Source organism: Gossypium raimondii, chromosome 2 (genome assembly GCF_025698545.1).
Source record: "Gossypium raimondii isolate GPD5lz chromosome 2, ASM2569854v1, whole genome shotgun sequence".
NCBI classification, from domain to species: Eukaryota; Viridiplantae; Streptophyta; class Magnoliopsida; order Malvales; family Malvaceae; genus Gossypium; species Gossypium raimondii.
The window spans coordinates 24,561,993-24,569,450 of NC_068566.1; positions in this window are offsets into that span (position 1 = coordinate 24,561,993).

A 7,458-nucleotide genomic window follows, 5' to 3' on the forward strand; every position below is an offset into this window, starting at 1 on the left:
AAGGTCCGAGACAAGGAACCAAAATGAAGAAGCTAAAATGGCCTTCTATCAAATGATGAATGAATAGTTTACTCAGTATATAAGAACTAACCCTGTAGTGCAGCAAACTCAAGCTCCCCCTCCTCCTCCTCCATCGGTTCTCGAGATTCCGCAGGTACAGTCTTAATCTATCGTAAAGGGAAAGCTCCGGTTGATAAAATTAGAAAATATGGGGCAGAGGAATTCAGAGCTATAGTTAATGATGATCCCGAACGACCTGAGTTTTGGTTAGAGAATACTATTCGGGTTTTGGAGGAATTATTTTGCACACCAGAAGAGTGTCTGAAATATACAGTATCATTGCTAAAAGATACAGCTTACCACTGGTGGAATACTAAAGTTTCAGTTGTTCAGAAAGAAGAAATTACGTGGGAATTCTTTCAAACCGAGTTCAGAAAGAAATACATTAGTCAGAGGTTCCTTGATCAGAAGAGAAAAGAATTTCTTGAGCTGAAACAGGGTAACAGATCAGTATCTAAGTATGAAAGAGAATTTGTCCGATTGAGTAAATATGCTCGGAAATGGGTACAATCAGAGGCCGAAATGTGCAAACAATTCGAAGAAGGGCTGAATGAATAAATTAAGCTACTGATCGGAATTCTTGAAATTCGAGAGTTTGCTACATTGGCAGAGCGAGCTTATAAAGCAGAAGAATTGAGCAAAGAAAAGAAACAAGCTGAAAGAGAAGCTCGGGTTTTTAGTAAAAGATCGATGGAAAAATCCCAGTTTTCTACTTCAAAGAAATTAAAGAAATACCAGGATCGTTCTACCTCAGCCACTGGGTATTCGGGTAGAGAGCGAGGTTTTCAGCGTACTAATCTAAGACCTTTTACTCCATCAGTGACCAGTGTTGGCAGTGTTGGTACCCCTAAGCCAAGATGTCAGTATTGTAATAAAACTCATTTTGGTGAATGCCGATTAAAGAGCGGGGCTTGTTACCGATGTGGTTCTTTCGATCATTTCCTCAGAGATTGTTCAGAAATGGGTGAAAAAGAAGCTGAACAGACATCGAAGCCGAGTAATCCAGTTTTGAGGGGTAGACCACCTCGACCATCTGGTGATGTCGGTGGTAGCCGATGAGCTACGAGAGATACTGCAGGCAGGCCTGAGGCACGAGCACCTGCTAGGACATATGCCATCCGTGCTAGAAAGAATGCTTCAGCACCTGATGTTATTACTGTTACATTTTCTTTACTTGATATTGATATTACTGCATTGATTGATCCTGGTTCTACACATTCATACATATGCACAAAATTAGTATTTGTTAAAAATTTATCTGTTGAACCTACTGAATTTGTGGTTAAAGTCTCGAACCCCCTGGGCCAGTTTGTGATGGTGGATAAAGTTTGTAAAAATTGCCACTGATGGTAAGAGGTTATTGTTTCTCGGCTGACTTGATGTTACTTCCTTTTGATGAGTTCGATGTGATATTGGGTATGGATTGGCTAACTCAAAGATGATGCAAGAGGGAAGCGAGACGTAAATATATTGTGTTGAAGTGTCGAATGGAGAATTACTTCAAGTTAAATCGATCGATGAGGAATTATCTAATGTGATTTCAAAGGTCTTGTATTTCGTAGGTGTACCGTAAAAGGTTATGATGCTTATTTGGCATATGTGTTAGACACTAAGGTATCTGAGTCAAAGATCCGGGCAGTGCCAGTTGTATGTGAATTTTCTGATGTGTTTCCAGAGGAATTACCGGGGTTGCCACCAGAAAGAGAAGTGGAATTTTCTATAGATCTGATTCCGGGAACTACTCCGATCTCCATAGCTCCGTATCGTATGGCTCCTACGGAATTAAAGGAGTTAAAGACACAGTTGCAAGAACTTGTTGACAGGGGTTTTGTCCGAGTAAGTTATTCACCTTGAGGTGCTCCGGTTCTATTTGTGAAGAAGAAGGACGGGTTTTTAAGATTATGTATTGATTACCGATAGCTTAATAAAGTCACCATAAAGAATAAGTACCCATTGCCTCGGATTGACGATCTGTTTGACCAGTTGAAGGGTGTCACTGTATTTTCAAAGATTGATCTCCGCACCGGCTACTATCAGTTACGGGTAAAGGAGTCAGATGTACCGAAAACAGCTTTCAGAACCAAGTATGGGCATTACGAGTTTTTGGTTATGCCATTTGGGCTGACTAATGCACCTGCAGTATTTATGGACCTGATGAATCGGATATTCAGATCGTACTTAGACAGGTTTGTGGTAGTTTTTATTGATGATATCTTGGTCTATTCCCGAAACGAAAATGAGCATGCAGAACATTTGAGAATTGTGTTGCAAATTCTATGAGAAAAGAGGCTATATGCTAAATTCAGTAAATGTGAATTTTGGATTCGAGAGGTGGGTTTTCTCGGACATATTGTATCCGCAGATGGCATCAGGGTAGATCCGAGTAAAATCTCAGCTATTGTGAATTGGAATCCACCGAAAAATGTATCTGAAGTTAGAAGTTTCTTGGGTTTAGCTGGTTATTATCGAAGATTTGTACAGGGATTTTCTATGATAGCTTCTCCGATGACCCATTTATTATAGAAAGATGTTAAATTCGAGTGGACTGATGAATGCTAGTAGAGTTTCGACCGATTGAAAGATTTGTTGACAAAAGCACCTGTGTTGGTACAACCTGAATCGAGTAAAGAATTTATTATTTATAGTGATGCATCATTAAATGGTTTAGGTTGTGTCTTGATGCAAGAAAGTAAAGTTATAGCTTATGCTTCGAGACAACTTAAGACACATGAAAGAAATTACCCGGTGCATGATTTTGAATTAGCTGCTATTGTATTTGCATTAAAAATATGGCGGCATTATTTGTATGATGAAAAATGTCGTATTTATACTTATCATAAAAGCCTGAAATATTTGATGACACAAAAAGATTTGAATTTAAGACAACGCAAGTGGCTTGAACTGATAAAAGACTAATATTTGGTTATTGATTACCATCCGGGTAAGGCTACTGTTGTAGCTGATGCTTTAAGTTGAAAATCTTTGTTTGCTTTGCGAGCTATGAATGCCCAATTGTCTTTGGTTGATGATGGTTCAGTCGTAGCTGAGTTGAGAGTTAAACCGACATTTCTACAACAAATATATGAAGCTTAGAAAAATGATGAGAAGTTGCAGGCTAAACGGGTACAATGTGAGTCAGGTAATGATTCAGAATTTCAGATTGGAACTGATGATTGTTTATTATTCAGAGACAGAGTATGTGTACCAAAGAATTCAGAGCTTGTACAGAAGATTTTACACGAGGCACACAGTGGTATTATGTCCGTACATCCGGGAGGTAATAAAATGTATAATGATTTGAAGAAGATGTATTGGTGGCCAGGTATGAAACGTGATATTTCTGAGTTTGTATCAAGATGTCTGATATGTTAACAGGTCAAAGCAGAACATCAGGTACCTTCGGGATTGCTCCAACCAATTACTATCCCGGAATGGAAATGGGAAAGAATTACTATGGATTTTGTGTCGGGATTACCATTGTCACCGAAAAAGAAAGATGCCATTTGGGTGGTCGTTGATCGATTAACAAAATCAGCACATTTTATCCCGGTACGTATGGATTATTCTCTAGATAAATTAGCTGAACTGTATATATCTGAGATTGTCAGGCTAATGGAGTGTCAATCTCCATTATATCAGATAGAGATCCCCGATTTACATCTCGTTTCTGGGACAAATTGCAAGAAGCCTTGGGTACTCAATTGCATTCCAGCACTGCATTTCATCTTCAGACAGATGGCCAATCTGAGCGTGTAATTCAGGTACTGGAAGATATGCTCCGATGTTGTATATTAGTGTTTGAAGGTAATTGGGAGAAGTATCTACCTTTGATTGAATTTGCTTATAATAATAGTTATCAGTCCAGTATTAAAATGGCTCCGTATGAATCTTTGTAAGGTAGAAAATGTAGAACACCGTTATATTGGACAGAGATTAGTGAAAAGAAGATACATGGGGTTGATTTGATCCGAGAAACGGAAGAAAAAGTCAAGGTGATTCGAGATAGTCTAAAAGTAGCTTCCGATCGTCAGAAGTCATATGCTGATCTTAAACGAAAAGAGATTGAATTTCAGGTGGGTGATAAGGTATTCTTAAAAGTGTCTCCTTGGAAGAAAGTTCTCCGATTCGGTCGAAAGGGCAAATTGAGTCCAAGATTTATCGGGCCATATGAAATCGTAGAAAGAATTGGACCGATCGCTTATCGATTGGCATTACCACCGGAACTCGATAGAATTCATAATGTTTTTCATGCATCTATGCTACGACGGTATCGATCAGATCCTTCACATGTTATTTCTCCGACAGAAGTGGAGATTCAGCCAGATATGACTTACAATGAAGAACCGGTCAAGATATTGGCACGAGAAATAAATGAGCTTAGAAATAAAAAGATAAATTTGGTGAAAGTATTATGGCAAAAGCACGAGATAGAGGAAGCGACATGGGAACCGGAGGAGGCAATGAGGAAACAATACCCGAACCTCTTTACTGGTAAGATTTTCGAGGACGAAAATCCTTAAGGGGGGAGAGTTGTAATGGCCCAAATTCAAGGTTATCTAATAGTGGTTTCAGAACCACAAATCGATTTAAAGAGAAATTTATTTTAATATTTTTCATGAATATTAGTATGATAGGAAAATCGTATGAAAATATCGATAGAAAAATTTTACCGATTTAGTGGTTAGTTAGAAAAAGAAAATATTGAAGAAATTGGGTAAAAATAAGGTATCGAGACCTCAATCTCATAAAACTGAGTCAAAAATATTTTTATGAATATTTATGAAGTGTTATTAATATGGTATTAAAATTTCGTTAGAAAATTTTAATGTTTGGGTAGTCAATTAAGTGAAAAGGACTAAATTGAAAAAGGTGTAAAAGTTACTAGAAGGGTTAAATAGCTCAATTGTTAAATGAAGAGGGACATAAATTCAAAATAACCCCAAAAGGAGATATTTTGGGCGGCGTACGCTGAGAAAAATCAGGAGAATTGAAGAATTAAGGGTAAAATTGGAATATTGCAAAATTTGCTTTAAAAGTTAGGACTAAAGTGGAACTATCTAGATTCCTCTTTATTTTTCTGCATTCCCATCAGCCAAAAATGTCCTAAGGGTTTCTTCAAGCTGGTTTTTCATAATTTTTGCACCAAGTGAGTTAATCCTTGCCTTTTTCTTGTAATTTTTATGTTTCTAAGACTTTTACAACTAGGTCCTATTACTAAATTCATTAGTTTTGATTTTATGAATGAATTTGAAAGTTGCTATGAATATGTGCTGGAATTTTATGATGAAATAGGATGAAATTGAAGCTTTAATTTGTTTATGAGATGATTTTATTAGGTAATTTCAATAGAAATTGATTTGTAGGACTTAATTGTAAAAAAGTTTGGAATTAAAGTCTAGTGTTAAAATTCTAATTTCCAAAGCTTATAAAGTAGTTTAAAGTGATGGGATAAAGTGTTAATTGAGAAAAATCACTCAATTGAGAGGTTAATGGAGCAGGATGAAATTATCATTTATTGAAAGTTTAGGGAAAATGGTAATTAACATCATACACTAAAACAGTTTTGGACAGAAGAAGATACTCTAACTTTGAAAAATCACCAAAAATTGTAGAGATCGAATTAGAGGATGAATAAAATATGAAATTAAATCATATTGAGTCTAGTTTCTTATAAAAGAAACGGTGTAAGCAATGGAATTTTAAATCATGAAATATAATAGATTTTGTTAGATAAGGTCAAAATGAATTCGGGTTCCCCTGTTCTGACTTTGGAAAATCATTAAAAATTGTACAAAAATTATTATGAGTTATAATGAGTCTATTTTCAGAAGAAACAAATGAAAACATCATCCAAATTCTGTACAATGAGATAATTAATTTTTAGTGAAGAGGGGTCGGAACTGTCAAACAATGAAATAAGGGAAACTTTAAAGAATAAAATGTACTTGCCGGATAAACCAAAAATTCTGAAAATTTTATGGTAAGAAGATATGTGAGCCTAGTTTAGGGAAAATTAACGGATCTTAATTTGGAGTTCCGTAGCTCAAGATATAAATAATTTAGTCACTGTGACTCAATGAGACAACTTCGAATGCACTATAAATAATAATGGAATTATAGAGAATGTTACATATGAACATGAAATGTATTATATTGATGACTAAATTTATTTATTTAGATCCGGAAAATTCAAATACGAAGCAAGATCGAGGAAAAGAAAAAGTTTGGGATTAGTAAATTTTTGGTTACGAACAAGTGCCGAGGTAAGTTCGTGTAACTTGAATTATATTCTTAAATGCTTGAAATGTTTATTATTGATGTGAAAATGAGTTGGATGTTTATTGTATGATAATTGATGAAGTATTGATATTCTTGATGAAAAGAGAAAATAAATCCCGGTTGAATGGAAGGAAAATTCGATGGATCTCTGAAAAGGAATTGAGGTAAAAAGGATCTAACCCGGACGGGTGATCCTATCCTGATATAGCCCTCCCGAAGAATATGTGGAAAATGGATTTAGCCCGGACGAGTAATCCGAATTAGGGTCTGAATTTAGCTCGATAGTAATTCAGATCCAAGCTCATTAGAGTAATTGTCGTTGTGGATTTAGCTGGATGATAATCTCGACAATACTCTATGAGTTTGTATTATGTGATTTAGCGGATCGTAATCCATTGTAAGGATGAGGTTCGCGGGAGTGTGCTCTCTGAAATGGAAATGTGCGCACATGAATATGAATTGACGGACCCGGATTTGTACACTTAGGTGTACCCCTGAAAATCTCTCGAAATTCCAAGTAGTTCAACGGGATAAATATGGAAAAATAACAAGGAAATGGAAATCATGAAATTGATGAGCTCATCAATCATGGTATAAATTATTGATACATGGAAATTATTGGACTAATTTGAATGTTGAGTTTGTGCATGATAGGGGAATAATGCATTGAATGGATGTATGAATGTTTATTGCATTGTATTGAAAATATTAGGTAAGTATAATTCTTGTTACATGAGCTTACTAAGCACAAAGTGCTTACCCCGTGTTCCTTTTCCCCTGTTTTGTAGCGTTAAGAGCTCAGATGTCGGATTTGGTCGGAGACGCATCACACTATCAACCTCAATATCTCGTTATATAAAGAAACTTTATTTTGGAAATCAATGGCATGTATAAGCTAGTAAAGTAGACGTTAATGTGAAATGAATGTATAGTTAGCCATTGGTATGGCTAACAAATTTTAGGTTTGGTATGTGATGAGATTATCTTATGAATATGATAAGTCTATCTTGAAAATATACTGAAATGGATTAGTTGTGCCGGATTGGTCTCGGTTTAAAATTTGCAGGGAAGATTAGAGATTTATAAAGGGGTTATATTGAATTTTTAAAAAAATAAAAA